Raw genomic sequence first — 23386 nt, 5'->3', positions numbered from 1 at the left:
CCTTGTTCTTACTTTCACCAAAGATAACAAGGATAGAGTGTCTTTGTGAACCATTAGTCTTCACGTAAGCTGTCTTCGATACTTCTTAAGATCTTGATGACTCAACATTCCGATGTTAAAGTGCCCTTGTTCAGCTAACCAATTCTCCACACACAGAGTATCCTGTTTCTGTTCAGTTTCTACTGCTAGGTATTGATTTAAAAAAAAAGCATTATAGGATTAATTGAACTGGTATAACTAATACATAGTGACGGAGTGGAAGAGGGAGAAAAGTGGTACAGCAAAAGAAAAGGAGGTAGGGAAGGAAAGGATGCAAGAGCACTCAGGTGGCAGCAGGTAGATCACTGCAAGGATATGTTTACAGAGGTGTAGGAAAAAAGGCCATGAGATAAGGACCTAGAAGCTAGAGAATGAGAAGACAAGATCAGCTGAAAGCACGTAGTGAAGTCAAGCTCAAGTATGAACCAATTATGTAGAACTGATCCAGTTTTGAAGATCAAACAGAGAATGAGAGAAAAGGAAACTGAACATTTTGGACAGAACAGCATTTTGGAAGTTGAGTACATGAAGGAAATTTAAAAAAAAAAAAAAAAAGACATCAAAACTTGAGGGTTTATAATTCCACAGACATCAACTTCTGGGACAATGTACTTAAAATGTATATGGAATGGAAAGTAACAAGTAAGCAAAGTTTGCTGTTTTAAGTAAATCAATTTGCTGAAATAAAAGGGAAACAAAAAAATAGGTATAGTGCAAAGAATTTTGCTAAGCTTTGAAATTATGAAGAGAAGTAAAAAGGCAGATGAAATTCAATATAGTTAAATGTAAATCAGTACACATTAAAAAAATATTGATAGCCACTGTCAGGAAAAAAAAAACTTGAAGCTATGAGAGGGAATTGTACGGAAACATCAGGTTAAAGCCCAGCAGCAATCGCAAAAACAAAATAAAAAGTTCAAAGCGGAGGGTAGATAATTCACTATATATTCCAATACAAGGTCAAGGAATATTGATGAAATTAGGCAGCAAGGCACATTTTCACATGTCAATTCAAATGACAGACGTTTGTGGGGTTTCAAAAAGCGAAGAGATGCATTACTAAAAGGATATTATTAACTGACTAGGAAATCTGACATATTAGGTTTGACCCAGTTCCAGTTCTATGATGAGGTCTTTTACTGGAGAAGTTTAACTAACCTACGGCAAGAACTGAGGTGTCATGGAGTCTGCCTGGACCCTGTGCCAAAGACCAACCAGTAGTCCTTTATTAAACTTACCTTATTTCCTTTTTCTTCTCTACCATATCAAAATGGCCACTCTGTACAGGAGGAAGTCAAATCCTTCTCTGACACCTCTGATGCTTGAACTTTGTGGTGTAAAGGCAAGACAAAACTACAATAGGAAACGGGTAAGTTAAGATTAGATACGTATTGTTGCAATACTATAAAAGTTTTATTTCACTCAGGAAGAAGATTGCTGAGCAATTTATTCCAGTTAATGAGTTCTTGGCAAAGTTAAGAGGCCAAGTTAAAGGTTTTTTTTCAACTCTTTATCTCATACCGCTTTTCAGTTGTTAAAGAAGTTACGTGGATGGTCCTGGGTTTTTTCATTTTTATATACTTTGTCAGACTCCCAACAGTTCACTCTCACAGGCTGTATATGTAGAACAATCCACAAGGAAGATAATCCTGTGTCTTATTAGTGACTGTCACTCAAAACTGAATCATGATGGCAAGAAATATTGTGTCAGTCTCTAAACATTTCTGAAATAAAACTCTTCAACCTTCAGTCTGCTACTTCAGCTGCTTAAGCAATTCAAATTAACTAAAGAGGCTCATCTTTGTCTTGCAGTATAAGTGCAGCTTGTCGCCATGAATCATCTCTAAAACTGTTTGGGAACATGTTCATATTTTTCCCCTGAAAATGTTATTTTGGCAAAAAAAAACCCTTTCTGGAAGAACGTTTTCTTTGGAAAAGTGTTTCTTAGATCCAGACTACAATTTCTAGCCAAATCTGTGGAAAAAAAGACACAGCTTACACTTCCTAATTGTCCATAAGACTCCAGTGACGCTGGTAAAACACTGGGTTCCTGCATTGTAGCAAATGCCACAAACACTGGGCTTGCCATTATTGGGGAGGGTCTTCTCTGCTTTTGCTTTGCCACACTGTGTTGACTCGTCATTGGCCCAAAGTAGTTCAGTAATCTGAGGCAATGGCTTCACTGGTCAGCTAATTTATGTGAAATTTTGTTTCATATCCTCTCATGCTATTTTTCTGTATTATTTTGTTTCTGGAATACACTGAGGAGAATTCTTAGACATGTTTAGAAACAAAATTAAATATATTATTCATTTATTTAAATGGTTCAGCAAATTTCCAAACACTTAGTGAACACAGCATAATATTTATACTAACAACAAATTAGGAACTGGATGAAATTTGAGATACAGCTACTTGCTATAAATTTTTCCTAGTAAATGTGACTGATACCTGAATCTCAAAGTGGTTTTTTTCTCCTTTCTGACTTACTGACAGAAGGTCTTTAAGCAGAAAAAATAGCACCTGTACCGCCCACTGAACTGTCATGGTGCATTCTTTCTACATCTCATGAACATTCGAGCATGCCATGCACATTGGAAATATTTATCAGTAATATAATATTTTATATAATATTTATATAATAATATATTCAAAATAATATTGAATCATAGAAGTGTATAATCATAGAATGGCTTAGTTTGGAAGGGACTTTAAAGATCACCTAGTTCCAAGCCCCCTGCCATGGGCAGGGACACCTTCCGCTAGACCAGGTTGCTCAAAGCCCCATCCAGCCTGGCCTGGAACACTTCCAGGGATGGGGCAGCCACACGGAGTTCTCTGGGCAATCCATTCCTGTGTCCTACCACCCTCACAGTAAAGAATTACTTCTGAACATCCAATCTAAATGTACCCTCTTTCAGCTTAACGCCATTACCCCTTCTTCTATCACTACATGCCCTTGTAAAAAGTCCCTCTCCAGCTTTCTTGTAGGCCTCCTTTAGGTACTGGAAGGCTGCTGTAAGGTGTCCCTGGCGTCTCCTCTTCTCCAGGCTGAACAACCCCAACTCTCTCAGACTGTCTTCATAGGAGAGGTGCTCCAGCCCGCTGTTCATCTTTGTGGCCTCCTCTGGGCTTGCTCCCACAGGTCTGTGTCCTTCTTAGGTTGGGGGCCCCAGGGCTGAATGCAGTAGTCCAGGCAGGGTCTCATGAGAGCAGAGGAGAGGGTAAGAATCACCTCGCTCAACCGTCCACATACTTAGGAATGTAACAAAATACCTGCAGATTGAACTTTTACTCATAAATACATGAATGAAGGTTGTTTGTATTATTCAGAATGTTCCATCCTTTTCCAGAAAGAAAGCTCTACTTTCTTAACCGAGCATAGATCAAGTAAAAATGTTTGGCTATTGTTAATATATAGGCAGCAGAAAAGCTGCTAAATATCAACAGAGAATTTTGGACTCCAGTGTCTAGGTTAATACTCCACAGCCAGAAAAAAAGTTGTCATTCTTCTGTCAGAACTTTTCTGGGTAGCACTGATCCAAGTCCCAGTATCAGCTGCATTATCAGCAGGTATGATCCACCATGTGGATCTCCAGAAAGAAATGTTAACAGCACTGCAAGTAATATATGGTCTTCAGTATATAAACATAAAATCATCACTTTTCTTTGTTCATTAACAGAATAAGAAAATTATGAAATAACTAAAACTTGTTGGAAAAGAGGTTTTGTCTGTTATTTACATTAATAAGAACAAAATTTCAACTTTCTGGAGGAAATAGAGAAATCAAACGTTTCTCATGTAATTTCTGTTTAGTATTTGATAGAAAATGTAGTTGTCCTTTTTTCTCTAAACGTTGGGCTCTCTAGTAAGACTATCTTTTGATTTACTGTGGTTTTCTCTTGTAAAGTAATTTAATTGTCTGAGAGCAGTACTTGGTAGATAAAGGAGAATGGGAAATGAAGACATCAAACTAGATCTTTTAGTGGTCAGTACAATAGCATGTATACACAAAAATACTTTGAAATTTTGCCAGAATATATTTATTTTTAACAAAATAAAGATTTTGTTTTTCAACAGCTCTAAGTTTCCATGGAGAAAGGATATGTTAGGAAATAATTTTGGTATTGTCAAAATCTGTTTTCCATCAAACAACAATGTTAAGAAAAATATTAAATTTAGCCTGTTTCTAAAAATACTAGAATAAACTAAAGTTTAATACTAGAAGAAAGTGAAGTTTTGCCAATAGTTATTGCAATCCTTTGTCTTTGAAAAGTGTATTTTCAAAACAAGAAAAATAGCTAAAACTCTTGAACCAATATTGTGTTTCATATCACAACATTCAACAGGTTAATGAATTTCAACCAAGTAGTTGAACAGAAATTTTTTTTCTCCTAGATCTTTTTGTAAGGTATATCAATAGAGTAGCAGCTACTTTTCTGTAACTTTTCAATTTTTTTGGTAATTTCCCTGGTGAATTGTTGTCTGTGAACCTTCAATTATCTTTAAAAATGTATTCTAATGATCACTTAGCCCGGTGTGAGAACCTATATTCTATCATAATTTTCAGTTCACTTAATTATCTTGTTGCAAACTTTCTATGCTAAACAAAAATGTTCAGTTTGGCCTTGATCTTTCTTCATTATTCTTTTATTTTGCCCAATATCCTCATAGTATGAAAAAAATCATAATGGGAAAATTTTAATACAGCCTTTAATGCTCTCTTAATTGAATTTGAATATTTCTATGAAAAATAAAATGACCATTTATATTGAAAATAATTATGCCAGTTAAAATGAAATACACAGCTCCTGTGGCAAGGAAAACTATTTTCATTTCACTGGGAAGCTACTACTTGACAGATCTTCTCTGTCAGCCAGAATATTAATTTCTGTGTTTCTATTTAGCTTTGCTGCTTATGCTAGGAAACTTTTCAGTGAAGTGGACTCTAAATAAATGCAGTACAGAGGATCAGCAATAAACTATAAAATCTCCATTAGTTTCAGTGTGTGTAAAGTGGGACAAAATAGGCCTTTTAGTGACTAGGCAGTTGGGCTTTATTTTGTTAGCTTTTTTCAATCTGTGAAGTTGATCAGTGCCAAGCACATGATCAGTATAAATAATAATCCTTTCCGTGTGAATGTCACTTCTACTGGCATTCTTATCAAGGTCTCTGTCAAATTTTGTCCTCGGAGTATCTCTACTTCCAACTACTAAATCATTACTTAGAAATAATTATAGATAACACTTGGCAGTGTGAAAGAATGGATTGCTGATATTTTCCAATGGGAAGTAGAAAAAGCAATGTATAACTATGTGAACAGTTCCATATAAAATAAGTACAAAAAAATAAATTTGTTGTCATGGCAACCTTTTTCCATTGACAGAGAGGAAAGATGAGGATGACAAACATATGTGGTAAAAGATACAAGACCTAAAGTAGGCACAAGAGAAATGTAAGAATAACATGACCAGTGTATTCCACACAGCTAATCAGGCAAATTGCCAGATTAATCTTTCTTTCCCTCTTTGTCCCTTAATGAAATCTCATTTGTGTTTGAGAGAAAATAGCTTTGTAAAACTGTTTCCCATCCAGCTAGAAACAAAGCCAAGGGTGAATACAAAGCTTTAGACAAGAAGTGCAGATGAAGGAAGGTTTTGTTTTAGAAATTCCAGCCAATATCCTTCTCGCCAACCTTTTCCCTTCAGTCCTGCTGTATGACTTTCATCTTATCTGGAAAGAAAAGCCACAGTTTGTGTTTTTTTCTTTCTGTTCATACTGAGTCATACTGTTACCAAGCATCTGTTGCAGAAGTGAGGCACAGTTCTAACACTGAGAGATGTTTCCAACTTCTTGTTAGAATTTCTGATGGTATTGTATGTAGTAAACTGAAATCTGTGGATTTACGCCCTTCCAGTTTCACTGAGTTTCATTTCAATGAAGTTTCACATAAACCTCAGAAGCTGAATACCTATTATGTCATTCCAGCGCACTTGCTAGTAAATAAGACCATGCGTTCTCACACTTGATACAAACATAACTAGTAAACTGGGGAAATAGATGGTCATTTAAAACATGTTCAAAATTAAAAAGATTTGCATTGAAATGAGAATACATGTTTTCCCACTGGAGGAGCTGAGAATTTAAATATTCTTTGCTTTTTTGGAATGAAATGAAGAAAATTTGCTTTATATGCATTTAAAAGGCCTTATTCCTTACCTATCTGCACAATATCTGCAATACAAGAAAGGCAGTCAATGAGGTTGTTAAAGCTATTTTTGAAGCACTGGGCTGGGATTAAGTGTATAGACTGAGGCTACTATGGATTTGCTGTGAGACCTTGATCGAGCGACAGAGCCTGCAATGAAAAGTAACTTGTTTACTTCTGTTAATCTACATTGTTATTGGAGGAAACTGCACATACTTTTACTTCAGATCCCAGTTTAGAAAAAAGATAATGATACTGTCCTACAACAGGAACTATTGCTAGCCCAAGTTCATTAATAACAGTATTTTGATATGGCTATACCAGACCAAACCAAATTCCACCTAGCTCAGTTGTCTGTGTCTGACAATAGCTAGTAATACAGGCATGGAACCAATCCAAGAACAATCTGATGGACAGTGGTGCCTTCAAGGAATATTTCTGTGCCCTGCAACAGTCTGCATCTCAGAGATTTAATGAGGCAGAGCTGTTATAATAGTCCAGTGAGTCTGATTGCTTTCTGAAATTGCATGAATTTTCAACAACCTCCTGCAGCAAGGAGTTTCATAGTTAAATAACCAGATTTGTTGTCTCTCTTTTATTTATTGCTTTTAATTAATGCACCGGAATTCTGCTGGGATAGAAAGTAAATACTGCTCACTTTTCATCCTCTCAGAATCATAGAATCACAGAATGGTTTGCATTGGAGGGACCTTAAAGATCACCTAGTTCCAGCCCCCTGCCATGGGCAGGGACACCTTCCACCAGACCAGGTTGCTCCCAGCCCCATCCAGCCTGGCCTTCAACATTTCCAGGGATGGGGCATCCACAGCTTCCCTGGGCAACCTGTGCCAGTGCCTCACCACCCTCATCATGAAAAATGTCTTCCTAATACGCGTTCTAAATCTACCCTCTTTCAGTTTAAAGCAGTTGCCCTTTGTCCTATTACTACAGGCCTGTTTGATGCTACTTGTCATTTTATAGAACTTTATCTTCTCTGACAAGTGTTGAGATAGTATAGCAAAGAAATAGGAACCTAGACTAATAATGTAATAATGTTTTTTTACACACATTTCTGTTAATAATCAATGAAGATTTTCTGTTTGTTTTTTTTTTTAAAAAGCATTGTTTTAATTTCTGCTCACTGTCTGCTTTGAAGACCAGGTCTGCAGAACATTTTCCCAGATGCGTATAATGCCAACTTTTGTAGCATTAATCAGTATCTGTGCTTATACAAACTCCAATTTAAAGTTTTTATCCCAGGAAATTGCAGTTCTGATTAGTGATGTGTAAAAGGACTGTCATCAGTCATTGTGGGGAAGAAAAAAAAGGACATAAAGAAAGTAGAGGGGATGATTAAGTAAAATATCCTTATGTCGCAGAAGATCCAGTAGACACTGAAACTTTAATATATCCAAAACTAGACCCGGGAACTCTTAAGGATCTTCATTCTGCAGATTTTGAAGGTGATCCCCTCCCTTGGTCTATAGAGTTGCATAGGATTTGCCCACAGTATCTACCTCTGATATTCACTGGCTTGAGATATAGATGGAAGCTGAAGACCTGTGGACCTAGTTAGTACGTTCTGGGGAGTCATTCAAGAAGTTTCAGTCCTTCATTATGACACCAGTGCCACTTACAGCTGTGAAAAAAGGCACAGTCTGTTTTCCATGGTGTATTTCAGTGCTGTGCTGCTTTGACAAATGTGGTGGTTTGAGCCTGGCTGAATGCCAGGTGCCCACCAAAACCACTCTGTCACTGCCCTCAACTGGACAGGGGAAAGAAAATGTAAAGAAAGGCTCGTGGGTCAAGATATGGGCAGGGAGAGATCGCTTCAGCAATTGCCTTCCCAGGCAAAACAGACTTGACCTGGGGAAATTAGTTTAATTTATTACCATTCAAATCAGAAAAAACCCACCTTCCCCCCACCCCTCCCTTCCTCCCAGGCTTAATTTAATTGTCAGTTCTCTACCTTCTCCCTCTGAGCAGTGCAGGGGGATGGGGAATAGGGGTTACAGTCATTTCATCACAATTTTTCTGCAGCTCTGTCTTCCTCAAACTCTTCACCTGCTCCAGCACAGGATCCCTCCCATGGGAGACAGTTCTCCACGAACTTCTCCCCTGTCAGTCCTTCTCATGAGCTGCAGTTCCTCACACACTGCTCCAGCCTGGGTCCCTTCCACAGGGTGCGGTCCTTCCGCAACGGGCTGCTCTGGGGTGGGTCCCCCATGATGTCACAGGCCCTGCCAGCAAACCTGCTCTGCTGTGGGCTTCCCAGGGGGTCACAGCCTCCTTCGGGCACCTGCCTGCTCTGGTGTGGGGTCCTCCCCAGGCTGCAGGCGGGTACCTGCTCCACCATTAACCTCCCCAGGCTGCAGGGGCACAGCCTGCCTCACCGTGGGCTTCACCACAGGCTGTGGGGGAATCTCTGCTCCAGCACCTGGACACCTCCTGCCCCTCCTTCCTCACTGACCTGGCGGTCTGCAGGGCTGTTGCTCTCACATAGTATTACTCCTCTCTCCTGCTGCCGCAGATTTTTATTTTTTTTCCCCTTCTTAATATGCTGTCACAGAGGCAGTACCACCGTTCTGATGGGCTCAGCCTTGACCGTCAGCAGATCCATCTTGGAGCCGGCTGGAATTGGCTCCACTGGACATAGAGGAACTTTCTGGTATCTCCTCACAGAAGCCACCTCTGCAACCCCCACCACCGCTACCAAAACATTGCCATGCAAACCCACTACAAGAGAATACTGCAAACTCCACAAAATCTTGAATCCCCAACCCACTCCCCATAAAAATTATCTCTAGTCTGGTCCAGAGAATACAATGTTTTTGAAATACTAATTATTACATGTTTTCAGTTTCAAATTAAATCTTTTGGAAGAATTTATTGTGCATAATTATTTTTTTATTTATGTTGTCTCCATTATTTTTTAAGGAAATACCTTCTTTTCAATGCAGTTAATGGAATAACAAATATAAGGCTGTACAAAAAATAGTATAAAGATTTTGCTGATAAGATTAGTTCTTTATTCAGTGCATCAACTATACCTTTTTCTGTATAGTTGCAAATTCAAGGGTTTTTTCCCTCAAATATTCATGTCCCTTCCTTGAAAATACAGGTTTTATGCTCTGTAGTTCATTTCAGAGCCAACTAGACAAGGTCTAGTTGTTCCGAGCCCAGCTTGTATGGAACTAATGTGGAAAATACTTTTTAGATGATCAGAGAAACATAATACAATAGTGAAATTAATAAATTGGGTATTTACCATAGCTAAGGCAAGATAGTCAAGTGAGTTGTGAGGCAAATGTTTTTCAGTAAAAGCATCAAATGTAACCAGGGCCTTTCATAATGTATATTTACTGTACAAAAAGAATATGCATCATTTTGCAGAAAATGAGAAACTACTTTATCATCAATACTTAAAATATTTAAAAGATTCAGAAAAGCATTCATACAGAAAAATTCACATGCAGGTGGCACCATAACTTGCAAGGTACAGTAAAGCAGATCACAGCATAAATTACTTATTTAAATATGTGGCTTTGAATTTTCTGGAATCATTCAGCTGAAGTGCCTATGAATTTCAGTACACAAGCAGACTAAATTACCTATGACCAGGATAAGTAAGATGTACAGAAAGAACCTTTTCCACAATGAATAAGAGGAGTCTTGTCCTACAGCAGAAGCAGAAAATACGGTGACTGAAGCATTCACCAGGAGGCTGGTCTGAAACTGTAGATTTTTTTCTGATGATACAAAAAAAACTTCTAGTGGAATTGAGGCTGTTCAAAGAGTATGGCTTACTTATCCATAGCTAGGATGACCTCTGCTCAACACCCTAACTGTTCTAAATTCCATTCTAATTGTTCCTAGGCTATATTTAAGGATATACATTTGACTTGCCTTATAAATGGCTGCAGTGTTTGTTTACATGGGATTTTAAAAGCCAAATGTTACAGTGACTACAGCTCAGAAGTCCAATGTCTTTGTGTATGTAATCTGTAAATTCTGTGTTGTGTAAAAAGGGGAATAATAATGATACTTACTTCAAAGGTACATTGGAAGAGTGACTATAATAAAGATGAAGAAATGGCCAGACATTTACCATCATGGGATCCGTACATAAACCTGACGTGTACAGGTTGTTTTAAAATAGTTGCTATAGTCAAATTGGCACCAGATATACTCTATAAATGAATTAACGCAAAGAACAGTTTAGCATAAAGAATTTGTTAGCTCTAATGAGCAGACACAAGTTCTTTCCATTGGCTTTCAGCTACTTTGCTAAAGGTTGCCAAAATGCATATATGTACATATAAATATATATCTTTTTTGTATTTTCTGATTACTTGATGAGGAATACCTAGAAGGGGTTGCATTTGAGATTGATGGAGCTAGTGACATGTTAATCTGAGTAAAACTGGTGTGCTATTATTGATAAAATAATTACAAAGTTGCAAACTGTTGACCTCCCCCCAGACTCTCTACTTGATTTTTTCTTACTGTCAAAAAGCTTAAGAGAAATGCCAGAAACCAAGAATTCCTAATCCTGTGCTCAAGTATTGCAAAGTGTAATGGCAGTGTTGGAACATGAATAAGACAGAAATAGAAGTTACATAAACAATGCAGCTGACCTCTTTTTATCAGAGTTTACTAGAACAAATACTGTGCCTGAGAAAAGAACAGATAAAGTCAAAATATGACCAAAATAAAACTGCCACGAAGCCATGTTTCAGTTAGAAGATACCTGGAGATAGATGTATAGCTGGATACTCACTCAGCCAGGATACTCAAGAGTACTTTAGTGATAATATACACCACTTTAGGCACTTAACTACCCATTTAGGCAAAACTGATATCACTAACTGCCACCTTTCTCCAAAGGCAGGTACGTTCTCCCTGCATTTCAGTTTCTGCCCGTGACTTTGTGTTCACAGCATCAGTTCTGATTCCAGCCTGCCGCTTCCTTAGCCGAAGCTCAGTCTCAAAGAGTGACTCCCAGCTGAACACCTCCCTCAGTAGACTCAATTTTGTAGGCATGTTCTGACCACACATACGAAACCAGATTTTTATTTTTACTCTTCTCCAGGTGTTGGACAACTATATTTACTTTTAGCCGTACTGTAAATCCAGAACACCTAGAAAGTCTTACAGCGAAGACACTTTCTGTCAGATAAATGACCTCAGCTGAAATTCCTGTCTCACTTAGGTAAAATACAGATTTGATGCTATGTCTCAGGACCATTTCTTATACAAGAGTGGTATGTTTCTGCGTATTCCCTGTTTTGGGTTTGCCTTCTGCCTGTACAAACGCAAACAAGGAAAACTGGGATGTATCGCCTTGCTCCGAGGAAAGGGGTGTACAGGTTTAGGACTGGATCCTACTTCTAGGTCAGTTTAAGAGATTGCACGTTCAGACAGTTTTGATGATCTGTCTTAATGCATCTAATTATGTGAAATACAGCAGCTACTGATTTCATTGAGTGATAGATACCTGCGTCAAAATTAGTGGACAACTGTGTAAGTATTTCTGAACAACTTTACATAAAAATATTCAGATTCATATCTGTTTTGTTTGGAAATCAAATATCTTAGATCAAGTCTAAAGATAGGCATTGTGAATTAATAAGTGAATGTGAGGACCCAGCAAGCAAATTATTAGATATTAGATTCAAAGCCGTTAGCTGGCTCCTTATAGACCAGGAACTGAAGTTTTAATTAGCTACAATGTGTTTTGATGGATGTCTCTTCGTGAATATTAAAAAGATAATGACTGTTTTCCAAAAAAACATCCTTTTAAAATAATATTGGTTAAAATACCATGGGAGGGATCTGGGTGCCTAAATAGAGGTGTCTACTGTCACAGACACTATTCTTGCCAAGAGCAGTCACCAATTAGCCATAGTCTCGGTATCGAATCTACTCACCTTTTATAGATCACACTTTTCCAAAGTGAGTAATGTCAACTTTAATTAATGATGTGCCCATTTCTCCTTCAGTTACCTCAGTGTTCTTTCCTTCTCCCTCCATAAGCCATTCTTTCTTCCTTCAGGAGTGGAACACACCCCCCCCCCCCCCCCCCCCGAACCCAACAGCTGCTCAGAGCAGCTCACACAGAATGTCATTTATAGTTACCTCCTCTGGACTTCACCAGTTGTCACTGGAGCTACAAAAGATCTGGAGACAACTGTAGTGTGAAATTTTTTCTGTTTAGGAAAGAATTATGGCTAGAATGGCTCCCAAACTCTGTAAGGGAAGATCCTGTAACATTGGCTGAAGTACTGAAAAAGTCTGGCTTTGCATTTACAACCCAGACAGAAAACAAAAATTTCATTACAAATGTCAGGCTGAGTAAATAACTTAAGTGCTTCATATTTCTGCCATCAATGTTTATGTCATTTCTGGTATTGTCCCATTCTAACAACATGCAGAATATCTCCTAGCACAGACTGAAGTTTAGTATGTCTGCATTTCCCAGCTGATAACTGAATTCCGTACTGGTGTACTGGTAAGAGTCAGATATGGAAGTGACAGGAAATTATTTAGATGTCCTTGAAAAGATCTTATTTTAGAAACAATTGATGCTTTGGAAGGAGCATGGAAACAGGCTAGACTATAGGAAAGGACTTTTGTCTTATTTGGAATCTCTAAATATTCAGATATTTAGACACGCTAAGTACAGTTGTGTTCAAGGCAGCACTATCTAGTTTAAAATAATTTGCTGAATTCTTGTGCCTAGCTCCTACAACTGTTTCCTGCAATGGAATGGAAAAGCCAACCTTTAATGGAAAAATGCACAACACACATTTGTGTTACCTAAAGGACAGTGTGAAAAGCAAATAAAGCATACGAGGTCTCATGTGTTGCTAGATATACAATTTAAGGAAACATTTAATTTATTTTATTTATTTATTTTTTTTAAGAAAGGCTTTGTCGGCTGTTGTAGTAACATCAAGGCAGGGTTTCAGCTTTACTTGTAATTTGTTATTGTGTAGAATGCAAGCATTGTTCCAACACATTTCATATATTACATTGTTACAGAGAATGTGCACATACTGTTAAAATAGTGTCACACATTACAATGATTCAGTAATATTTGCTAGAGATAAATAAAATATTCATTTTCAGCCCAGTTCAGCCTAATCTAAGCAGCTCTGTTCCAGATTCAGGTGCCTTTGGAAAAGGAATTGTTTTCCATTTTCAGTTTATTTTTATTTTCTCCAAACTGATTATTTTCTATAGAAAATACACATTGATGTATCAGTGACTGAAAAACACACCTACACATAGATGTTCTCTGATGTTCTCTGAGTTTTAGCCTTGCTTTCTGAATCAGAGAAAAACATTATACTAGGTAAAGCAAAATATCCAGAAAGAAACATGTTGACATCAAAATCTCTCTGTAAACAATTTTATAGCAGATACTTTACAGGTAGTTGATATTATCAGCTCTTTACTGTGGGTTTTATCCACGGGATCTCTCAATTAGTATTTGCAGAAACAAACTAGCTACTGCAAAATGCTGCCAAAGACTACTTATTGCAAAAGTTTATTTGAAATTAAAAGCAGGAAATGAGATAAAGAATCGTTGAAACATAACAAGTTTTAGCACAAGTTTTATTTGTAAAATTTAGACTGCAAAACTCATGTAAAGTGAGGAACATGGAAAAAATATTTGAAATCCAATTTTACAATATATACATGTCAAATGTAACTGTGATTTGCCAGTTTTCCCCACTAGAAATAGCATCAATTGTTCCATGAGAAATGTTCCAACAATAAGTGCTTCAGTTAGATTTTATTGGACTTTTCTATTAAACAAAATAACAAATGTCTTCTTAGAAAACAAAATATTTGTATATAATCCAAAAAATTATATAATTTAAAGGAAAATCTCTTCTGAATAGGCAATAGTTGTTTCTTTTTCTATTTCAACTGCTCTATCCCAAAGTTAAACATGTATGAAATACAAATAATGTTATTTTGTGTCAAAATAAATTCCCCACCATTTAAAAAAAAAAGCCTTTAACTACAACTAATTGCACAGGCTTTGTGCCATTGCTAGACCCTGACTTCATCATTATTATAAAGTGGATCTTGAGCAAAGCAACAGAAATCCCATCCTTAGAACATTCAAGCTTGGTCAGATACAGAATTGTAAGAACGCTGATACAGCTGAACTAGAAGTCCTAGGACATTTTTTCTATCTATAATTTTGGGGACATCCTGCAAAGAGGTGAGATTTTTTTCTGGCTCTGAGAAAAGTAACCAGGGTGTCTGGAAGCTAGCTCTTTTTGTAAATAAAATACAGTTATGAAATATCTCATCTATTAATATTGTAATCCATACTTTGGTTAGGATTTTTGTGTAGTTAATTGGGAGTACCCTTGTCTAAAATAATTATAAGCAAACTGTCCTTTTTTTCCTCATTTCATTCTGATCCTTTAACACATTCCAGTAAGTCCAGCAGTTAACTTAGAGATAATCACTGCGCATTGGATCTTTTATACCAAGTATCCAGAAATCACCTCTCTATATATACTTTTGCCATAGAATGGCTTCACTGTGTTTTAGAAGCCCAGTATTCGAAGCTCTACTTTTGTACACTCCCCTGAAAATTGGAGAACTTGTGACATCGTGCACCCATGGAAACACCATACTTACGGAAAATACCTTAGCAGTTTTGCTAGTCACAATAAAAAAATAAATGCAGGTGAAAGCAAAGACAAGACTTAAAAAAACAGATAGGCAAATAGATGAATATACTTTCTGAAGAGTCAGCTTTCACTTTCCCTAACTTTACCAGTTGTCTGTGAATAGGTGAATAGTAGTAGTATATCTCCTATTATATTCGATTATGTACATGCATGCAGTATGTATTTTAAATATAGACCATATGGATTACTTTAGTACTGTAGACAGGTGTATATCCCTAATTAATAGGCATCTGTTTTGGAGCTTGACTATAATTATATTTTACATCATATCATACTAAGTAATATTGAGCCTAAATTTATGACGTTTTATGCAGAACAGCAAAATACAGTAAGTAATATGAAAAGAAACAGAAAAAAACCAAAAAACCCCAAAAAACAGGAAAAAAATCAAACCCAACCACAAAACTGATATAAAAATTAAATTGTGGTCCCTCATTACTGTAATTTTCACTAATACCAATAAGGACACATGAACTATAGTGCAGAAAGACACTCCAGCCTATTTCCTGAGATAACAGCAAGGTAAACAGGAATTTATACAGCCTTGGGAAAAAAAAAAAATGCCAACTTCCCGCCGAATGCTTGGCAACAACAGCCAGTAGCAATGTCACTAGGGCTTTCAAAATGGACAGCTCTCGAAACATCCAAAAACCATCCCAAAAATACCATAACCTTAAGAATTTTCAGTGATGGGTAACAAATCTAGAGTTAGACTCTTGATCTTTGTCTGATAGTAGTAAAAGTTAAAGTACAAATTGGATCAGGCTAGCTATTGGATGAAAAGAACCACTTTGGCATCTTTTGAAAGGTATGTGTTTACGCACACCTGTGTTTTAATATTATATCAAAAACTGGAAAAGACTAGAACTGCATACTTCTGTTTTAACAGATACCTTGAACTGTGTCATTATATCATCCTAGATTTATTCTAACCTTTGCTTAAAGAAAATCCATTTTCCCAGGAGGATTTTCTAAGGTAGCAGGCATCTTGTTTCTAGAGAAAGCTGATTCTTCAGATCATCTTGCCAAATCCAGTCTTTTCATGGGTCAGAATACAAACATGTTCAAGACTTCCAAGACTTTATGGACCACTCTTGAAACTCTTGGAAGAGTTGTCATCTTTATTTTATATAAAAAATATTGAATTTGGGAATTACTGATATGTGGATTAAAGCAATTCTGTTGTTCATTTCCAGAAATTATAAGTATTATTGGTGCTTCATTAAAATAAAGAGTATTTTAGAAACAATAACAATATTGAAACCATTAAAAATTAACTGCACTGTGCTAAAATTCTCACAAAATATAAAATTTAACCTGAAGGTTCTTAGATACTTTAAAATCACTACCATCTTTAGTCTAAAAATAAGTTTTATGTGAAGTATTATTTTACTGTTTATTTTCACAAATTAATTAAATATAGAATTAAGCTTAAATACTTTTTATCATATAAAAGAACACTAGTCTGTCTGATTGAATGCACCACCGTCATCTTGGAATACGTAACACATTGGAAATTATTCCTCATATCTAAATTTTCTGATAGATGTGTCATAGAAATTTCATAATTTAGGAAAATTGGTATGTTTTATTGTATTAGGAATTTTGGCTTAATGATATGAGAGAGTTATGAGCAGTATAAAATCTACTGTAGTACCACTTAGCTTTTTCTCATGGTCTTAACATATTTTGTTGACACATACTATTCACATAAATAACAAAGTAGCGTTAGCAGAATGTTCAAGATTTATCAGTACAGTTAATTGTTAAATTGAAGCAAGCGTTTTAAGCATGCACCTCTACAAAAGATCTGGGTTATTTTCTTAAAGAAGATTGCTTTCAAAAATTTGCCTTTAGGGAAATACTTTGTCAAAAATTATGGGTACAATTGGTCAGTTTATGTAAATTAAGATTTTATTCCAGTTTTTAAAGTTCTCTTTAGACATCAGATCACATACTGTGCTAAGGCAGCTACAGAGGAGTGTGTACTCCTGTTTTAACAGATATCTTGAACTGTGTCATTATAATATGCTAGTCATAACAGAATTATTCTAATTTTTCCTTAAAGAAAATCCATCTTCCCAGGAGGATTTTCTTAGGTGGCAGGCATCTTGTTGTTTATCTAGGGAAAGCTAATTCTTCAGATCATTTTGCCAAATCCAGTCTTTTCATGGGTCGTAAGGAGACAAGCTGTCAAATTTTATAAATAAACTTCTGGATTATTTCTAGCTTCTGAATAAAAGCCAAAAGGCAATGCACTCAGTCATTAAAATGTTTTGAGAAAAAAAATTTGGAGATACAGGAAGTAATTAAAGTGTCTGATAATTTTCAATATCTGAAAAAACATCCCGTCTGTTGAGGCTGATATTTTCAAGAGCAAGTGATTAAAAAAACTTGCCAGTCTTCAATAATAAAGGTCAAGTCATTTTTCTGTGTATATGAAATTTATTTTGTGAATTGGTTACTGAGCCTAACTTACAGTCATGTTTTATTTTATATGCATATACATGTCAACTATGAAGTGGACACCACTTTGTAAATAACATGAGACATCAAATCAATATCGTAGACTGAGATTTCCAAACAGGCCTATAGCTAATTATGTGGGATGTCCATCATATAACTAATGTGAAGCTCACAGATTTGGCACACTAATAGTCAATTTCAAAAATACCCATTTCACTTTTAGGAAAGTAATAATTTTGATAATTTTTGTCCAGATCTATAGTTTTATAAAATGTCCATTAATATTAATGAAGTCTCTCAGTTGACATAATTGATTGTGTATCAGGTAGCTAAGTTAAAGTTTGCATCTACAGTATTAAAAATCAAGTCTGGGATCTAATTTTACCTTTTGAAACATTCTGCTTGATTTGTTCATCACTATGTGCATGCCCTAAAATAACAGAAGATACTTGATTTCCTTCGGGAAAATTTTGCTTGTTGGAGAGTAGAAAATGAGGGATATACTGAAAAGGAATCACTGAAATACTGTGCATTCTTACTCACACAACATTTTGGACTCCCCCTCCCCCACTGCAGAATGTTTTCCAGCTGAAAGATTGTGGCTGATATGGCTGATGTTAAACCAGGTCAGATAAAGTTTCTAAGAAATAGTGATTCTTTCTTAGAATAGGAAGAGGTCATATTTCCAGATCTAAAATTTAAGGGAATAATTTTCAGGAATTTCCTTATCTGGAAGTAATAATTTAGATTCTGCTTTCCTTTTTTTAATCTGTGATTTCATCCAGTGAAATTTGGATTGCTTTGGTATGATTGAGAGTAGAGTTCAACCTACATAGCTGGCTAGTCTCATAAAAAAAACAAGAAAAATCTAGGGAGTATTCATGTAGATAGGAACACTGCAAGTCTCATAAATCATGCAAATTCAGTCTGTATTTTAATTTTTTATTAGTCTAGATATCCTTTCTTACTCAGATAAATTATTCTCTTCCTACAAAGTTAAATTTAAAAACTATGGTAAGTATAATATACAATCATTATCTAAAAAGGACAGACTGTAATGAGAACTGTAGGTCCAAGAAATTATATGTCATCAAATTATTGAAGATATTAAACATCTGTGTTAGTTATGCAAAGTTTATCAAAAAGCAGTCTACAAATATAAAATGGAAATAGGTCAGGTTCAGGAGAATATGCTTACTTCATAGCAACATTTTGAGTAGAAAATACTTAATACTTGATCCCTAGAATTGTAAAATAGTTGTCCAGCTGACCCACATTCACATTAGATGATCTCAGGACATTCTTTAAATCTGTATCAGATACAGAATCAAATATCAGATACTAGGGTGAATACATTCTTTGGAATTACAGTCTAAGAGAAAGTGCCCCTATCACAATTTACCATCTGAAGAGTCCTTACAGTTTTCATTTGGTGCCAAACGAACCATAGTCAGGGTAGATATTTTTCTGTGATATCCACTCAAAATGACAAAAAAATAGATAAGTAACTAAGCTTATGCAATAGTCTTGTTCAAGATGTCAGAAATCCAAGATAAGGAACTATTTTGAAGAACAAGTTGAATTCAACAGCATCAAGTTTGAACATGCTTTGATCTTACATCCATAAACTAATTTGGCAGTCATAAGGATTTAAGTGTCATTGCCTTAAAGTATCTGTATTTGGAAAGGATAAGCAGTGGTTAACTTGAACTTTTTTACCATTTCATTTTACGTATTTGATGTTGAAATCAAGTGTTTACTGAAATAGTCATTATGAAATATGTTCTGAATCCTCTTAAGCAAAAAGGTAGTTGTTAAGTGCTAAAAAACTGGAACCTTTCCTTAAGTTTACCTAATGTAAAAATACTTCACATAGGAAATACTCATCCACAACAGAAAAATGATGTACAGAAAAATTTAAAGTCTGTGGCCTCAATAAAAACCTAAGATATTTAGGCACATTGTCAAAAAGGGAATTATGTGCCTAGACCCGATTTAGGTACCTGAGTGATTCTGAGCATTTAGATATTCTTCTGTGGAAATAAATCATTAGGCTGAATTATAGAAAGTTGTAAATTAAAATATTAATATTCTGTGACATTTAAGTTAAATGAATAATAATCTTTATACTGCTTTGGGGATGTCTTGGTAGAATACTATGACATTTTGGGGCACTAACAGGCTGAGAAATATGTCAGAGTTTAAACAAAATTAGTCCATAGCCTTTGGAAGTAAACTTAGACCTTGTTTTCTCCTTTCATTCCTCCATCTCTTTTTACAGTTTGTTAGTACACTGCATTCCTGATGTGTATTGAGCTGAAACAAATTTTAGTGCTAGAACTTACAGATCTTTCGACAACTCCATAATGTGTCCTTTTCTCATGATGAAGAAATATATACTCACACATCTATCTATCAAAGGCCACCCTGTTTTCCATCACTACACTGGTTTAGCTGGCTGTTCCCTTTCTATGCATGGAGCACACATTGCGCCTAGCGCCTGTTTCTCTTTTATCATAAATCCCAGTCCCCACAGAACAGGAAGATATTTGTTCACATTACTTATGTTTTCAAGTAGGAACATGAAGTTCAGATTCTGAAATATGTTTGAAAAGAAAAGTCAGAGCTGTTTTTATTAGAAGGAATTCAAACTTCTTATAACACTGACATGAAACATTGCACTCATTGTTATGGGAGAAGGTCAGTAGTTCAGATAGAATCTGTGTTACACACAGTTCCAAAAATGAAACGAAAGAACTGCTGAAAATATATTTTTAAAGCACCTTTCTCTATGCTCAGTTGTACGTGTTCATAGAATTGTGTTGGCCTTGCAGCAAAGAGACAGTGAAGGCAGTGATTTTATAGAACAGCCTTATCACAACATGTATTAAAAAGTGAAAGGAAAATGTAGTCCTAGTTTTCATAGTCACTGCTATTCATTTTGCCTGGTTTTAAGGAGCTGTGTATAACAGAGAGGTTGCTAATGGAGGCGTATTTATTTATAGTGGATGGGGTCCAACTAGTAGAGGATGGGCACTCACTCTTACTGAAAAACACTCAAATATTACAGACAAAATTATGCCAGGGGAACCCTTGTAACAAGAGAGTATGCAACATCACTGCAATGCCTGAATTACAAACTTGATTTGATCATATTCTTAAATTAAAAAAAAAAGCGTTAATGATGTCTTGATTGGCCTTTCTCTTAGTGATATCAAACTGTGTAAGTAATAATATCATCAGAATTCTTGGACCAACACAGAATGTTTGAATTCCTCACTTTAAAATGTTATATGAACTCTTTAATATCTACACTAGATTAAATGTTTTGTTTTCTGGGAATTACTGTGAACGTACAAAATTCTCTCATTTCATGAATTCATATTACAGTGTGCCTTACAAAGGCAATTGCTCTAATGTTTTGCCAATTTAAGGTGTTCATCATATGTGACTATTTCATTATGCCTGATAAAAACATCTGTCATAAACAGGGGTGAGCCAATGAACAAGATTTTCTAAGCAGTTGAACGAAACAACTCTTGTTTGCTTATCTAACATCATGACATCATGACATACATCACAGACTGCTCTCCCTGGGTCTGGAATGCAGTGATGTGTTGCACTGTCAGTTTTCTGAGTACCAGCATGTCACCTCCTCTTGGGAAAAATGGTTGCATTGATTAGGTCTTCCGTCAAACAGTAAAAAGATATTATATTTGATACCATGCTACAAAATAGTAATTATTTTTGTGAGTGCTATAATTTATGTTACATCAACTAACATAATTATGCAAGCATGTAGTTGGAAACCATGGCTAAGCTAATTTTAGCAGGAACTGAAAAGAAGGCTTATTAATTACTACCAAGGACCAAGCTGCTGGATCCTGTAAGTATGAGATTAATGCCTCTATGTTCCAAGATTACTTTAAAGGGAAAGATTATCCCTCACATTCTTTAAAATTCCACTGCAAAACTTTAACCCTATTAGCTGCTGCACAACCATCGGTCAGCTGTAGGCTCGTGTGTTCGTTCCTGTATAGTAATTGTTGAATTCTTTTACTGATAAAATACATTCATTTAAATCTATCGAAATGTTAATTTCTCAATATTTTTATGAATTAATTTTTTTTTTCAAGTTGATAAAACAGAATGAAGTGTAACCAAGAACTGTTTAGAATAGGTAACTGCGACTGTTTTTGTCTGGAAATTGCTGAAATGAATCTCACTATTAAACACTTATTGTTTGGGCTTACGCATGGCTTGGAATATTCAGTGGTACTCAGTGCATCAGCAACAAGGTTGTGGAGCTAGGACTAGATTCACAAAAGTTTAAGCATTGCACGTCTTACTGCCAAAATACCCAGCTGTGATGGAATCTGATTTACATGTCCAGCCTTCCTTAATGACGAAGAATTAGGTGAAAAACTGCAGGTAAATAGTTGAATGAAGTTGGGAAGACACAATCATATCTTAATCTAGCTATTGTGACTATTAATAATAACAAAGAGAGAGCAGCATAGGCTTTCTCTTATGCAACCAGCCAGTGTACACTCTTCAAGAGCCTTAATTTGCTGTTTCCTTGCATGTCCTAAAGCTTGAATGCTTGTTTTTTGTGTTCTGTTACCTGTCTCAAACTGGCCTAGGTGCGCCAGTGTATATCAGAATCTTAATTTCTCGTGCAGATACCATCACAGGAGTCATTATAGCACATGCATTGAACAGGGTACTATGTAAAGTAGAATAGGAGCAGCAAAGACCGCTCCATTGCTGGGTGAGGCCCAGCTCTCACCCTGAGAGAATTCTGTCCCAGATGCAGACGCACAGCTGAAGGAGGATATTCATTTCAATGCTGTACCTCCCCTGAAAATCCAGACTAATTAAGTCAGGTGCCGAGCTATTCCCAGCACAATACTGTTGGCTCTGATACGCAAACTAATAACTGCAAGGCCCGGCACACTGCACATTTAGACATACAAAGCTTTGGAGGCATCTCCTTCTTATCCCGTCACTAATTTAGGTGCCTGTTTAGATGAGAATCCAGAATCCTGCAGTTAGGTGTGCCTGAGCCCTCTCATTAGAAATGGCAGTTCTGCATAATGCTCAACAATTCAGTGAGATTACACCTCAGAGACTTGGCACTGCAGTCAAAACATGCTCACAAACTGCCTTTTCCATCACCTATTAGCCAAATAAGATTTTACCTGAAGATTAAATTCAGTTGCAAGTTTACTGAGCTCTTTTGCCACCTCTTCTTGCTCAATTAAATTTTGGCCATTTCTAGGTGTACCAAAACCCCAAATTTCTCACTGTGTAGCTATCGCCTCCCACAGAAACTTCCACATTCAGTGATTTTAGGCACCCTCAGGTCAGACCCTGAGACTGAAATTTTGAAGTAAATTTCAACCAAAAAAAGTTTAAATACACAGCTAGGTCATTTGTGATCTTTCTCTAACTTTTCTATGAATCTAACCCCTGAATGACATTTTATCCTTCAGTAATTAATAAAACTCCTCATAATGAGACAGAAGCTACTGACCTCACTCCAGTCATTTCTCGTTGTTTTGCTTATTCTTCTTTTACCAATTAGTCTTAATGCAGGAATGAGTCAGAGGATTGAAAAATCCATAAGCTTTATGCATTTGCACTGTTTGATTAGCAGTTGTAGATGTCAAAGCAATTTTCTTTCTGTATGTAGTTGAAACATTTCTCTAGCTTTTGCCAGGATATGATCAGTACTTACCAAATGAAATATTAAATACTGAGTGACAATGAAGGAAGCACAACTAACCATTACTTTGGCTACTATTTACTCACCATAACATTTTGACAATGCATTTAATTTCCCTACGAAGTGACTTGGTTATTCACAGCTCCAAAAAGTTTAAGGAGGTCTTAAAAGTACACAGATTTGAAGAAGTAAGGGAATGGGCAATCATTTATTGTGCACTAAA

General features: G+C 36.1%; 1 protein-coding gene and 1 long non-coding RNA gene across 3 annotated transcripts in view; one reads left to right on the top strand and one right to left on the bottom strand.

The window, feature by feature from the left end:
• Positions 1–21621, bottom strand: part of LOC308070879 — an 89767-nt gene extending 68146 nt beyond the window's left edge. The window contains exons 1-2 of one of the 2 annotated variants that reach the window (XR_013930887.1): positions 12180–21621; positions 1278–11554 (exon numbers count right to left, since the gene is read on the bottom strand). This is a non-coding gene — a long non-coding RNA (uncharacterized lncRNA). Of the gene's footprint in view, positions 1–1277 lie in introns of both variants that reach the window. The other variant, XR_013930886.1, reaches the window with a different exon arrangement.
• Positions 1–23386, top strand: part of VEGFC (vascular endothelial growth factor C) — a 249332-nt gene that overhangs the window by 79064 nt on the left and 146882 nt on the right. The gene's annotated exons all lie outside the window — the stretch shown is intronic.

Source organism: Falco punctatus (genome assembly GCF_963210335.1).
Source record: "Falco punctatus genome assembly, chromosome: 1".
Classification (NCBI taxonomy): domain Eukaryota; kingdom Metazoa; phylum Chordata; class Aves; order Falconiformes; family Falconidae; genus Falco; species Falco punctatus.
The sequence above is the reverse complement of the archived record's forward strand: the minus strand, read 5'-3'. Positions and strand labels throughout refer to the sequence as shown.